Genomic DNA, 15,531 nt, shown 5'->3' with positions numbered 1-15,531 from the left:
TAACATAGATATTGGCAATATGGTTTTTGAGTTCAAGTAACGGTACTTCTGATTCAATTAGGATTATTTGAAAATCAAATTACTCTTTATCTGCTTCATTCCAGAATAATAAATTACCTCATCTGTAATTAAGGATGAGTTCACTCACAGTTATATAAAATAATTGGTCTAATATTTTCAAAGATCATGATGCAGGGTAATAACATATTCTAGGAAATTTGTATTTTGTAACTATTTTTAATGACTTGATTTGATTTGATGATCATATTAGCATCGCACATTATAAATAGATGAAAACATAAGGGGATTCTGAAGCCTTGCCACATTGTTCAGCTTTGCTGTGTGTAGTATATAAGAGAATTTAGGAGGGTGAGACAAAATGAAAAAAAAAAACCAACACACCAGAATTTCCAAGATAACGTACAGGTTCCAACATGTACATATGTAACTCTATGTACAAAGTACCTTTCCCACAAATTTTGGTAAAATAAGACTAGAAAAGATAATATTATTGAAATTTATCAGAAGTAGATTTGAGCAACAAAGAAAAAATATTATATTAACTAAATTACTGAATTAAACAAGAATTCCTTCGTGTCAATAAGTCTTATTCTTTCTACTGCTATTGATAGGCTGCCTTCATTTGTTCTTTCATACAACTGATGTTACTGATCCCTTACCATATGTCGAGTTACCCAGCTACAGTGTAATAGTATAGCTAGAAGAACTTAATATCTTAGTTAAATTGGCTGTTATCCTCAAGATTGCCATAACACTGCCTCTGCAGATGGTTTGCTGCAATTCCAAGAAACTTAACTGATTATAGTTTTGCCCCAACTTGCTTTTGACCTTAGACAAGTCACTTGGCCTGTCTGCCCCTCAGAATCCACCTCATGGGGATCAGGATGATACCCTCATCCAATTGGAGGCTTGTTGGAAGATGAAATCCTATATAATAAAAGCCTAGGTGGCATCATGTGATGTCATCACAAGATGGCCACCATGACATCATCACAATATGGCCAACACAAGATGGCTGCCACAAGATGGCTGGCAGGGGAAGGCAGTTGGGGGAGACCAGGCTGGCAGGGGAGGGCAGTTGGGGATGATCAGGCTGGCAGGGGAGCAGTTAGATGTCAATCAGTCCAGCAGGGGAGCAGTTAGGGGGAGATCAGGCTGGCAGGCAGAAGTGGTTAGGGGCATTCAGGCAGGCAAGCAGGTGAGTGGTTGGGAGCCAGCAGTCCCGGATTGTGAGAGGGATGTCAGGTTGCCAGTTTAGGCCAGATCCCAGATCCCGGCAGTTGGACATCCCCCAAGGGGTCCCAGATTGGAGAGGGTGCACAGGCTGGGGCTGAGGGACCGCCTCCCCCCCCCCCCCCGCACACAAATTTTGTGCACCGGGCCTCTAGTAAGATAATATATGTTTGGAATGGTTAAAAATAAAGAAGGGTAACAAGGTCATGGTTTAAAAGATATTGCTTTAGTTTAACTGGAAATAATTGTTGAAGTTGTAGCTATCACTTCAGCTGAACTCAAATCCTGAAGTTAACCACTGGCGCATGGGAGTGGGCTTGTGGGTTTTGTTAGTAAAACACACAGCAATTACTCTGGTAAAATACAGAAATTGTCCTTCCAGTATTCAATTATATTACATACTATAGAATGCATGGATACAAAGTTTGCATACCAATTGAGAAAATCAACATCTCGTGAGCACTTATTCTTCACCAGGGCCACCTTTTTTTGTGAAGACACGAAGATGAATAAACCCTGATTCCTGACGCCAAGAAGTTCAGACTTGTGAGATCCTTTTGCATGTTCAAAGAGGATGAGCCAGATGTTCCTGAAGGGCTCATCTCTTTCTAACATGCCATGGCTTCACACAGATCGCAGAAGGTAGCTACCAGTCTCACGAGTAAATTATGAGCATCAGCAGACTTAGTTCTAGGAGCAGTAGAGTAACAATAGAGAGCCTTTATCATTGGCTTATGGAGGTCAAAGAATTCCACAGCATCAGCAATTGTTATAAGCATCTAAATTTTACTTTTCTATACTTTGTTTCCTCATCTCCCCCTACGCCCCCCCCCCGCCCCCCCCCGCCCAAGACATTTGTGAGTTAATCCAGGAATTAAACCAAACACATTTACTGATTTGGATTTTTTTTTAAACCAGAATCACCTCAAATACAACTCTTTCAAGCTAGATTTTAAATAAGACAGAGATAAATTTCTATAAGAGTAGGAGCTCAGTAAATATTTGTGTAAAGATTAATAGTAAATTAACTGAATCATACTCTTGCTTGTCAAGTAAGAATTTCTCAGATTAAACTACTTTTATCAGAGTCTCTGTGAGACTATAAGACAATGAGATGCATATAAGAGAAGCTTCCAAAGTTAAAATGGTTATGCATTTTAACGTTGGAGAGATGAACATGCTCCAATGGCACCATAATTGGTTTCTAAATCAGACAGGACAAGGCACAGTGCACAGCATTTCTGGCCTCTGCTGACACCTTCTAGGGCATTTATAAGGATGGGATGATGCATGTGAAGCAGTTAGTTATGCATGTGAGTCAGACAAATAAGTGCTCAAGAAATAAAGTATTCTCTTCTCAATTATCTAGTTTCAGTTGACCATTTTCTCCTTTTATAGGGTACATTGTTAGAAATCATCCCAGCAGGCAACAGATGGCAGTTTAGTGTTTTAGATATTTTGTTGATATTTGTGTGTGTTTATAAATCACACTTGGTTTCTGGTGTGATACAGGGTAGAAATGAACTGTCATTATTTCAGTTTTGAAATAAGGAGAGTGGATGGCTTTCATCTCTAGAAAAAATTTTAAGAATCAGAGATTATTTCTGATTTAAGTTTAAAAGTCCGTTACAACAAATGTCAATCTGAAACTACATACAGCAGGGTTTCTCAACCTGGGGCCCCTGGTTTTCAAAGCCCGAAAATTGCCTGCCAAATTAATTTGTGCTTGTGTGTGTTTATTTCTTAAGAAAACAATCCCTAACTTCTGTAGAAACACAAAGGGAACGTGATTCTCTCCAGATTAAGAACTATTGGTACAAGAAAGGTCTGTAACAATCCTATATAATAAAAGCCTAATATGCAAATTGTCCCCTTAACTGGGAGTTCAACTGGGGGTGGGACTGGCCTATCTCCTGCAGCCCCTCCCCCTGGCTGGCGCCACCCCCAATCAACCCTCCCCCACCCTGATCCAGGTGGGCTGACCAGACCCCACCTGTGCATGAATTTGTGCACCGGGCCTCTAGTTAGTTTATAATGCATTTCATTTGTGGCTCAAGGATTCACATTCATTTCTCCCTTCTTTTCCATTCAATTGACAAATATTGACTGAACAACTACTATGGGCTTAGAGTAGCAGAAATATAGCAGTGAATAAACCATCATAAAGTCCCTGATGTTCTCATTGGACTTATATTCTAGACAGGGGAGATGGAAAGCAATGAATAAAGTATGATATAAAATCAGGTAGCAACAAGTGTTATGAAAGAAAATAAAGCAGAGTTGGGGCAATGTTCAATGGGGGGTAGGGTGTGGTCTTACAGTCTCAGACAGGGGTTTAGGGAAATGTCTCCAGGGAGGTGACTCAGAGCAGGGACCTGAATGAAGAGCAGGAGCAAGCTATGCACATACCCAGGTGACGAGCTGTCCAGGCACTCTTTCTGGCTAGATTTTAGCTTTAATTTTTTTTTTAATCCTCACCCGAGGATATTTTCCCGTTGATATTTAGAAAGAATGGAAGAGAGAGGGAAAGACAGAGAGAAATATCAATGTGAGAGAAACACATCCATTGGTTGCCTCCTGCACGGACCCTGACCAGGGCCCAGGCCGGGGAGGAGCCTGCAACCAAGGTACATGCCCTTGACTAGAATCGAACCCAGGACCCTTCAGTCCCCACTCTATCCACTGAGCCAAACGGGTTAGGAATAGCATTAATTTTTAATGCTGACTTTCCTCCTGTATATGTTCCTGTTTACTTTTTGTTGCTGATTTTTTAATTGCTTTTTTCTCATAAGCCCAAATGGATGTGAATTTCTGCTCTCAATTTCCTCTCCTATAAAACAAGAGTCTGACTAGCTGATTCCTTAAAATATTAACATGCTGTGGTGCCTATTATTGTTTTATTGTTTTTATAAAATTCACATATTTCAAAGTTCTCCCAAATGCAGGAATAATCCGGCCTAAGTGACAAATTCCATAATTAGTTCACCCACCAACAGTTCACGAAAAAGTAAAATGTATGTCCTTTGCCTCTGATGAGGACATACTTGCTGGAAAGTTAAATCGTGCTCTATGCATGCATCCACTGGCGGGTGAATTATTCCTACTCCTTGGGGTGGCTTTATCAGCACCTGAGTCTGTCTAAGGTTAGGGCTTCCTGTGCTGCACACTGACAAAGGCATATTCTCATCAGGCTTTGGGCATATCCAGGACCAACACTGCTCCTTTGAGACTCATGCTGGGAGAAACACTGTGTGTGGTAGGAATTGAGTAAAAATAATGGGCAGAGGGATCACATTTCAGCAAAAGTACTGTTTTTCCAGTTGGACCAATTTTTCTAGCTTATAACTATAAGACTCTACAAAAGAAACTAGTAGCAAACAAGTAACAGAAAAGAAAAGGAAAGAAAGGAAAAGAAAGATCTCAAGAATTTGGGACGCTTGATGGATGCTACCGTGTATAACAGAACCACAGGGAATGTCTACTCTACTATTTTCCACCAAACTGAGGCCAGCCCACAGGCAGGAATGAAGTCAATGACCTTGCATGCAGCTGTGAATGTCACTCACACTTGGGTTTGGGCCCGAACTCTCGTGTGCATCAGGATCCCACAGGGGGCTTCTTGGAACACGGTTTACTGGGCCCCAGGCATAGTCCCTGGGGCCTAAGAATTTTTTTTATTTCTAACAGTTTTTTCTTAGGTGATGCTGCTGCTGCTAGACCAACTTTTGAGAATTGTTGGGTTAGAGAATTCCTGACTGGAGAGCGACCACTGGGCCACCCAGTGTGCCATGGCAGCTGGAATGTTGTAAGGAATCCTTGCAGAAGGCCTTGAAATGGGGCAGCCAAGATGACTCCAGTGAGCGCAACAGGCAGGCTCATCTTGCTGGTATGCAGCTGCTGAGAGGCAAGATGCTTTCCAAACACTGTGCAGGGCTGAAGGTGGTGCCCCAGGGAAGAACTGGCCCATCAAGGCCAGCCAAGAGCAGCCTGATTATATCCATACCCGAAGAGTAAAGGACCACGAGTCATCCATCAAATTCTCCCATTGCACGAGGACACGAGATTGGCTACGTTGTCAGCTAAACAATCTTTCAATAAGCAAAATAATAAAAGACCTAAGCTGTTCTCCATTCTATATGCCAGGTAGTATTTATTTTAGCAATAAAGAGACTCTTTAAATGGAAATGTATCAGATCAAGAGGATGTATTTGGCAAGTGTGAATTAAGAGTTTATTTGGTTTCACTCTGTGAATTCCAAACTAAAAGCCATTTCTGAATATAAATATGACTGATGAGCTATGACAAAAGAAAAGCAATGCCCTATGTGTCGTCTTTGTAATATACATGAAGTAATACATGACTGGTAGCAGGAACTGCCTTTTTACAAAATATTTAATACTTATACAAAGAAACTACTCATATTTTAGGAGAAAAGTATTTCAAATTCATAGAAAATTTGGAGGAAACTAGAAGATTTTTATATGATTAGAATAGTAAGAAAAGTAAAGTTTGGTCAAGCAAAGGATATGTGATGGTTAATTTTTTTTACTTTAAATAATTTTTATTTTTCAATGACTGTTGACATAAAATATTACATTCGTTTCAGATACACAACCCAGTGATTAGATATTATATATATTATGAAGTTATCGCCCTGATAAAACTCATACCCATCTGACACTATTATGGTTATTAAAATAGTATTGACTATATCCTCTACGCTTGTACTTTACATCCCTATGACTATTCTGCAACTACCAATTTGTACTTCTTAATCCCTTCGCCTTTTTTATACATTCCTTCAACCTCCTTCCCATCTGAATTCCTTTAGCTTGTTCCTATCTGGGAAACTCACTATCTCTCCTTTGATACTAAATGATAGCTTTGCTGTGCTGAGTAATCTTGGTTGTGGGTTCTTGCTTTTCTTCACTTTAAATATTTCTTGCCAATCCCTTCTGGCCTGCAAAGTTTCTGTTGACAAGGCAGCTGACAGTCTTATGGTAACTACCTTGTAGGTAATGAATTGCTTTTCTTTTGCTGCTTTTAAGTTTCTATCTCTGTCTTTAACCCTTGGAATTTTAATTATGATGTGTCTTGGTGTGGGCCTCTTCGGGTTCTCTTGTTTGGGATTCTTTGTGCTTCCTAGACTTGAATGTCTATGTCCTTCACCAGGTAAGGGAAGTTTTCTGTCATTATTTTTTTCACTGTGTTGGTTAATTTTATGTTTCAACTTGGCTAGTCTGTGGTGCCAGTTGTTTGTTCAAACACAAGTCTAGATATTGCTGTGAATGTGTTTTTAAAGATGTGATCAACATTTAAATCAGTTGACTTTGAGTAGAGAGCTTACTCTTCATATTGTTTGTGGGCCTCATCCAATCAGTTAAAGGCCTTGAGAGAAAAGACTGAGATTTCCCAAAGAACAAGGAATTTTACCTCATAATACAACACAGAAACCCTGCCTAATTTTCCATCCTGCTGCCTGCGGAATTTGAACTTAGGACTAAAACATCAACCCTCTCCTTAATTTCCAGCCTGTTTGTCTGCCTTACAAAGTTCAGACTTGCCAGCCCCCATAATCACATAAGCCAATTATTTGAAATAAATCTATTTCTGTTTCTCTGTCTCTGTGTCTCTCTATCTTGGTATCTCTTTTTGTCTCTGTGTCTCTGCCTCACTGTCTTTCTTTCTCTCTCTTCTCTCTCTCTCCATATATATGTGACAACAGAAAAATTCTTAAATGTTCTAAATTAAATTATAGCAGGCCAGAGGGTGGGAAGAAGAGACTAAGGAGTTAATCAGTTAACAGAGCCGTGGACAGAAACCAACAAAAGAATGCTCACATTTCTAAATGTATGTTGAAACTTGGAATCAATTTCCAGGAGGCAATTTCAGCCAACCATTAGACACCACTGCATCCAGTTTACACTTGAACTTTCCAGACTGCTGCCCACACCAACTCAAAGCAGCAAACACTTCTTCCTTATGGACTATACACCTACCCCAGAACGAGTCCGGCTTCAGCCTTTCCCACTTCCCTTATCTATCGCCAATGCAAATTCTTTCAAAGAAGCTTACCCCTTTCTTCCCCAAACTCATTGTATAAAAAGCTCTCCCAGCCCCAGGAGGGTGGACATGTTTGTCTTCTTTACCTAGAGCTGCTGCTGGCAGTGCAGACTGCATTTTCTGGCTAGCTTATGGCTCAATAAACCCTTTCTTTCAGAAAAGCTTTTGGACTCCAAGGTTTTTGTTATCTATCTATCTATCTATCTATCTATCTATCTATCTATCATCTTTATATATTTAAATCAGTTGCATTTCCTTTCCTTGGAAAGTGTGAAGAGAAGTGGATTTATGATTCCTCAGTGACTTAAGAGATTGGACAATCTACCCCTGTGCTTCATGCGCAGTTATTTCATGTCCTTTGCAGCCTCAAGTGTAGCTACACCAAGTCATTTTTCTGACCAGAAATGATGGCTCATTGCTGAGACAGAAACATCAATACAGGTCTGCTGTTTTGCACAACTCCTGGCATTGTGCAATGTGGTGTCCCCAATCAGTTACAACCACTGGGTGGAAAAAAGCATTAAAACTACATATGTCTGCACCTTTAGAACTAAAATGTGCTCAAATAAAGGTTACAAGATGGGAAAGAATTTCTATTCTATGCAAGGTACTATGCTAGGTAATTTAAATTCATAATCTTACTTGATTTTTTAATGTGACTAAGTCTGATGATAATGATGATTATAATGGTGATGATGCTTTCCATTTAGGGCAGTGATGGCGAACCTATGACACGCGTGTCAGAGGTGACACGTGAACTCATTTTTTTGGTTGATTTTTCTTTGTTAAATGGCATTTAAATGTATAAAATAAATATCAAAAATATAAATCTTTGTTTTTCTATGGTTGCAAATATCAAAAAATTTCTATATGTGACACGGCACCAGAGTTAAGTTAGGGTTTTTCAAAATGCTGACATGCCAAGCTCAAAAGGTTCGCCATCACTGATTTAGGGGGTAAGAAAAAGAGGGTCAGATGACCTGAAAAAGTTGGGCTATTAGTAAATAAAGGGACATAAATTTAAGTCATATATGATTCCAAAGCTATACTCTTTTCCTACACTGGATTGCCTTAGGTCAGAGTTAGACATTTATAGTGCTGACTGTAGTTTCAATAAATGCTGTTGATTCAACTTACAGATACACCAAGCTGATTTTTCTAGACATTGGTCTGAAAATCTACAGCAGGTGAATATAAGTCAACATTTCATATCATTTTGATAATAAATGTAAGGACCCACATTGGAAATACTTAGTTGTTTAGTTTTCCAGAATGCTAGCACAAACAGTCCATGCCATCAAGATGTTTGGTTAGTACTGGTTTCTTTGGGAAAGTGGTGAAGGTTTCTCAGAATTTTGGATTTCTTTTGCTTTGACATTTTCTAAACCTGTTGTTATCCTATAAACCACTCATTAATTTACTCATTATTTTTTTATTCAATATTTGTTGCGTACTTAATATGCCAAAATTTTATATTTTATATGTAGGAAAGTGGAAGATGAATTAGCTACAGGTTCTCCCTTTACAGTAAAGTCAGTCCAGAGGGGGAATTCTAGAAATAAGTGGAAGATAGCGTGCAGAGACACATGTGGTTTTTGAAGTTTTCCACAAATCAGTGCCAGCAAGACAGTTCTTACCAAATGATAGAAATGATTACTGATGAGATAATGCATGAGGTTAGTTGTTTATTCCTCTAGAGCACAATGTAGATGATAATCATGATACAAGCCAGATTGATCTTTTAGGAAAACGAGTGCAGATAAAATCACTTGAGTATATATTTTTTTCTACCAGCTCAATAAATAAGGACATAAAATAATAACCATTGAAGTAGGCTTCACTTTGTAAATAGACATAGATTGCATGTGATGGGAAAGGGAAAAATAATCTAATTGTGGGCAGATACTTATTTTAGTAAGTTTAGTCAACTTCTAATTATTTAACTATTCCAATTTTCCCCAAGCGTACGTTTTTCAATTAGCAGCAGAAATAAAATGTAGGCTAGCTTGAATTTGTAAGTAAGTCATGGTCTAAATGTTTACTTTCAAGTCTACTTTATGGAACTCTGAAATCATTTTCTCATAGACAAAAAGACGGACATGGTGGCTGGATTACCAAGTCTGCTCACAAAATCATCGTGTACCTCATTGTCACGTACTAAAGTTTAACTGTTTTTCTTGTTCTTTGTAAGATGAGCCGTGGGCACAAGAACTTGATGGCAAAGTGCACATAGTTCTTCTAATGCAATTAGATCATTGACTTTCCCATTGTTCAGGCTGGGGATGTATCCAGGAGGGAGTTGATGAAGGGACTGGGTGGTCTTGCCAGTTTCAAACCCCCAGTCACACTCTCCCTTTTTATATTATAGCCCCTGGACTGGTACTCTTTTCCCAAGTACAGTAGATACTTCTGATAAGGTTTTATCTCTTCTTGTGCTGAGAACAAGAGGAAACATACTGAAAACCAGATATACTGCTTTTAGGGAAAAAAAAAAGAGAGAGAAACAGGTGACCAGTAAATCAATCTCTCTGGTGCATTCTTTTCTCTTGTTTAATGGAAAATGCAAACTCACATTTTGGTAATCATGATGATGAAGGAAACTTGTGTACATTTCTGGGGAAAATGAGAAATGCAGAGCTCCAAACATGACATCATTAAAGCTTAAGGATGTGAAAGTGCCTTGGGACCATGAGCAGCAGAGCCAGACCGAGCAGGAATAGCTGTGCTGTGGGTGGAGGTGCAAAGGTCTGGGACTCTAATCTCTCTTTTGCAGTATTTGGCTCATCCTGTGTCATTCCTCAGACACAGATTTACCCATTAGAATCAGCTTGAGGGTCAGAGATTCGTCTTACGTACCAGGAGGCAAAGAGGGACAGGAAGAAAGAAGACCATGGCTGGAGAATTTCTGTGGCCAATTCCAACAGGTCTGGGCCATAAGCAAATGAGGAGAGAAGATGAGTAAGCAACAGTCCCTCTCCTCTGGGCACAGAAGCTGAGAAGCTCATTTCAGTATTTAAGTAAGTCAGGATAAGCAGCTATCAATAAGAATACACAGTAAGGGCACCTAAACCTCTAGGGAGAGGGAAGTACAAAATGAAAAACTTCCTGGAGATCTTATTTGCATAAATATGGTATAAATGGGGAGGGACAGAAAAAAGGCATGTAGTAAGTTAAAGAGGTAGAAGAGAGCATGACCTCCCTTAGGGTGGTATGTGAGTGTTTGATGGTTGCTGGAACGTAAGGTACATTATGTGGCAGATCATGCAAAGCCAAGCTAGAGGGATAGGAGGATCATTCAGGGCTATGGGCCGCATGGAGAAAGCAGTATATTATTCTCTAGAAGATAGGGAGCTACTAAAGTGTAAGCAGAAGTAACGTCAAGAGATTTGCACTTTGGATGAACAGGCGCTGTGTAGGAAGTAGATTTAAGGATGGCAGGCTGCAAAGGATACCAGTAGGAGGCTGTGGCAAGAGTCCATAAGAAAAATGACGAAGACTTAATGAGGACCATTATTATAGCGTTGACAGTAGGAAAGGGGAATATGGCTTCTCATTCAAAAAATATTTAGGTACTTCTTGTTATTATGACTGAATAAACACATTCACTTATCTTAGATTCCTCCCCTAAACACATTGCAGAGTAAAAAAGAAAAGATAGAAAAAAATGGAAGCCAAGGTGACCAAAGGATAGAGATCATGCAGCCCATATCAATAACATTTTACTCTGGAAAGTAGATGGTAGATGGACTGTTGGTGGTGACTTGTAGGCTGTGGAGGGCTGTATTCTCAGCGTTCTCAGGTGGGGTGGGGTGAGGAAGTCTGTAAGAGGGAAGCAGATTCATGGAGCTTAAGAAAACAAGAATATGTTCAGGAATTGAAGACACCGGTTACCAGGGAAGGGCATATAAGGATGAAAAGAGGAGGAGCAACTTTATATGTAGCAGGTCAATTCCTAGATCCCCAAGCACATACTGCACAGCCAGTTAACTACCCACCTGCAACTTCAGCAGGAGACTAACCAAACAGGTCCTGCACCCGAGAATACGGGGCAGAGCTGATAATAGGAAAGGAACAAGTAAAACACAAGAAGATAAGTTGCATTTTATATATTGGCCTCAGAATGACTGGATCTAGCGGTAACTGCATTAAACCTCTATCTCTCTTCCCTGCTTTTCTTTTGTTTGTTGACTTTAATATCTGAGAACAGCTTCTCCTTGAGGTAGGCAACAGAGCTGTAAGCGTAATAGAAATTACATCTTTTAGTGTGTGACCAGAAACTAAAATGAGGGTCTTATTTAACTGTTATTCAACATTTTGAAGATACTATGATGATCCAAGTCTGATCATACACTCCCCTCAGTGTTCAGAGGCTGGGTCTGTTACGAGGACAAAGTGTTTAGAGGACAAAAGTACTATATACCACATGTATAACTTTTTTCAAAAATTATATTTATTCCCTTTTTTACAAGGCCCACCCTTAAATGTACCCTAATGATGGATGTTATAAATGCCTCAACTGGAATTCATTTAGCCTTCCTCCATAACAGCCATTGCTTTATTACTTGTATGTTGTTTATCATTTATTGCAGGGGTCCTCAAACTACGGCCTGCGGGCCACATGCAAATACAAATATTGTATTTGTTCCTGTTTTGTTTTTTTACTTCAAAATAAGATATGGCCACCCTTAAATGTACCCTAATGATGGATGTTATAAATGCCTCAACTGGAATTCATTTAGCCTTCCTCCATAACTGGGCCCTGTTTAAAAAGTTTGAGGACCCCTGATTTATTGCACTTAATTGAAGTTTTTTTCATGTGTGTATATTATATCTCCTTTCCAAGATTTTAAGGACCTTAAAATCTTGGAGAGGAGACTAAATCAAGCACAAGAGAAAATGTAAAGTGTAATTATAAGGAAAACACCAGGTTATATCTAAATGAGAATCACCCATGTTAGAATAGTAAATTGAAAGCTTTCAGGTTTTAATGATTTTATTACAGTCATGTGCCGCGTAACCATGGGAATATGTTCTGAGAAATGCATTGTTAGGCAATTTCATCCTTGTGCAAACATCGATAGAGTACACTTACACAAACCTAGATGGTATAGCCAACCATACACCCAGGCTCTAAGCTCCTATGCTACAAGCCTGTATAGCAGGTTACTGTACAAAACAGCATGAGACTAAACCAAGCACAAGAGAAAATGATGCAATCAAGAGACGCATGAGATGTGAGGCCACTGTCGGCTTAATATGACATACTGTTTTACAGCAAATTCTTTTATAAGTAGAAAGAGCACTCTAAAACCCTGATAAAAAGTCTAGTATAGTAAATAACATAAACCAATAACAGTTTTTTATTGTTATTATCAAGTATGTACTGTACATAATTGTATGTGCTGTACTTTTATATGACTGGCAGCAAATAGGCTTGTTTACACCAGCATCACCACAAATATGTGAGTAATGTGTTGCACTTGGCTGTTACCATGGCTACGAAGTCACTAGGCGATGGGAATTTTTCAGCTTCTTTATAATCTTCTGGGACCACCTTCATATTTAGGGTCAATCCTTGACGGAACTGTTGTTATGCGGCATAGGGTTGTACTCACAGCTTACTTGGAAGGCCATTTTATATAGCAATTGTTTTCAAATGTCATAAACCTTCTTTTGTTACTTTCTTGTAAAATATTTGTCCTTGGTGAGATAATTTTATTTTATTTTTAATACATTTTTTATTGATTTCAGAGAGGAAGGGAAAGGTAGAAAGAGATAGAAACATCAATGATGAGAGAGCATCATTGATTGACTGCCTCTTGCACACCCCCTACTGGGGATCGAGCCTGCAACCTGGGCATGTGCCCTTGATGGGAATCAAACCGGGACCCTGCAGTCCACAGGCTGACACTCTATCCATTGAGCCAAACCAGCTAGGGCAGATAATTTTATTTTTAAATAATAGTTAAATCCTTTTAATTTAGTAACAGGTTTCACAAAGTAGAATTTTTAAAGTAGATTTCTAATACAGATGTTTGATTTTGAGTTAGATTTTTGAAAGAGAGAAATTCAGACGAGATAAGGTGCGTTCAGGGTGCTATGGCCGTAGACAATTTACCATAGTTAAGGTTTGGAAACAGCCTAAGTGACCATCAGCAGATGAGGGATTAAAACACTGTGGTACATCTACACAATGAAATACTACACTGTGGTAAAAAAGGAGTTCTTACCATTTGCAACAGCATGGATGTAACTGGAGAGCATTATGCTAAGTGAAATAAGCCAGTCAGAGAAAGATAAATATCACATGATCTCACTCATTTGTGGAATATAATGAACAACATAAACTGATGAACAAAAACAGATCCAGAGACAGAGAAGCATCAATCAGACCGTCAAACCTCAGAGGGAAGGTAGGGGAGGGAGAGATCAACCAAAAGACTTGTATGCATGCATATAAGCCTAACCAATGAACACAGACAACAGGGAGGTGAGGGCATGAGTGGGGGTGGGGAGGGGGCAATGGGGCAATAAGGACACATATGTAATACCTTAATCAATAAAGAAAAAACATTATAAAAAATTCAGGGACACTGTTCATAAATAAGGTAATTGGCTACAATGTAATGATGTTATCTTCCATGGTTTGTAAATTGGCTTTGAAAGTTTTTTAAAGGAGTCTCAAGAGTTTTTAAACAATGAGGCTTATGTAAACATGTATATAGTATTTATTGTATAGCATTATTATATACCATGCACAGTATAAGTACTTTATATCTATTAATTCATTTATACCCACAATTAACTTATGAGGAAGGTATTATTATTATTATACCCATTTTATAGATGAAGAACTGACCCACAAAAAATTTAAGAAACTTATGTCACAAACTAGGAAGTAGAGTTGGAATTCAGTTTCAAATCTAGGTACTTCACCGAGGATGATATGCTAAACTGTCTTTGTAATGTTAATTTTTCCAATATAATCAATCATGCCTTCAAATAAAATCCATGCTCTCGTTTTTATACAGCCTGTAAGCTAATTTTTTGATGTTTGAAAAAACAATAAAAGAGGGAGAATATTTTGTAGCACATGGGTATTATGTGAAATCGAAACTGTAGTGTCCACACATACAGTGTTTTTGGGGGCACATTGTGTAAATTGGTTTATGGATTGCCCATGCTGCTTTTGCAGTACAACAGCAGAATCGAGTAGTTGTGACAGAGACTGAATCTCCCGGAAAGCCTAGAATTTTCACTTCTGATCCTTTTTAAAAAAGTTTGCTGACCTCTGACTTAGCAGAATAATAATATGGATAACTTTGTCCTAACACATTTCTCAAAAGAAATTGCAAAAGAAATCAGATACAGTAGTTTATATTGTAGTGATTTGATTTGACATTGCTTATGTTAAATTAATTTTTTCTCATGCATACAATATGTATCTATTTGTTCAATAGCTCATTAATTCATATATGCCAGTCACTGCTTGTAGAAAAATTTTAAAATGCTGGAAAGTATACAGAATAAAATAAAAACTGTAGTGTCATTATGGCCAGCTCTCATGCTCTCAAAAATATCTATTTAGTGTTTTGCAGATCATTAGGAGATCAATAAATCTTTATTAGTAATTTCATTGTATTTTACACATAATGTGTTTCTCATTATGTGCCGAATGACTCTACATGTTTATAAAGAGATAAAAGAAAACCATGTAGAGACAGCTTTATGATGAAAAAAAAAAGTAAAACACTAAATACAACTAGAAAGAGGCAATGGAGTCCTGTGGTTGAAGGCAGGCCCTGGAGCCAGACTGGCTGCCTCCAAATCCTGCTACACTGCTTACTTCCAGCCTGTTACACCCGGAAGCACTCAGCTGAACAGAGCATCCTCTCTCCCTGGCTTAAGTTTCCTCATCTGTAGACTTATGTGTTTGAGATGAAAGGATATGTAAGATCTCAAGGATTTTATGATCATACTAGAGGCCTGGTGCACGAAATTCGTACACTCGGGGGGGGGGGTTCCCCCAGCTTGGCCTGTGCCCTCTCACAGTGTGGGAACCCCACGATCGATCTCCCCAAAGAGGTAGGCCCCGCCCACCCATCCGGGGCTCCTCAATGGATTGCCCCAAAGAGGTAGGCCAGAGCTGGGGTCCTGCCTCCGTGCTGCATGGAGCCACTGGGACCTGCCTCCACTCTGTGCATGCAGCATCAA

The 15,531-nt window shown here is 39.0% G+C and overlaps 1 protein-coding gene across 1 annotated transcript in view; it reads right to left on the bottom strand.

The window, feature by feature from the left end:
- Nucleotides 1-15,531, bottom strand: part of DLC1 (DLC1 Rho GTPase activating protein) — a 362,233-nt gene that overhangs the window by 216,389 nt on the left and 130,313 nt on the right.

Source organism: Myotis lucifugus, unplaced genomic scaffold (genome assembly GCF_000147115.1).
Source record: "Myotis lucifugus unplaced genomic scaffold, Myoluc2.0 scaffold_26, whole genome shotgun sequence".
Classification (NCBI taxonomy): domain Eukaryota; kingdom Metazoa; phylum Chordata; class Mammalia; order Chiroptera; family Vespertilionidae; genus Myotis; species Myotis lucifugus.
This window is presented reverse-complemented; position numbering and strand designations above follow the sequence as displayed.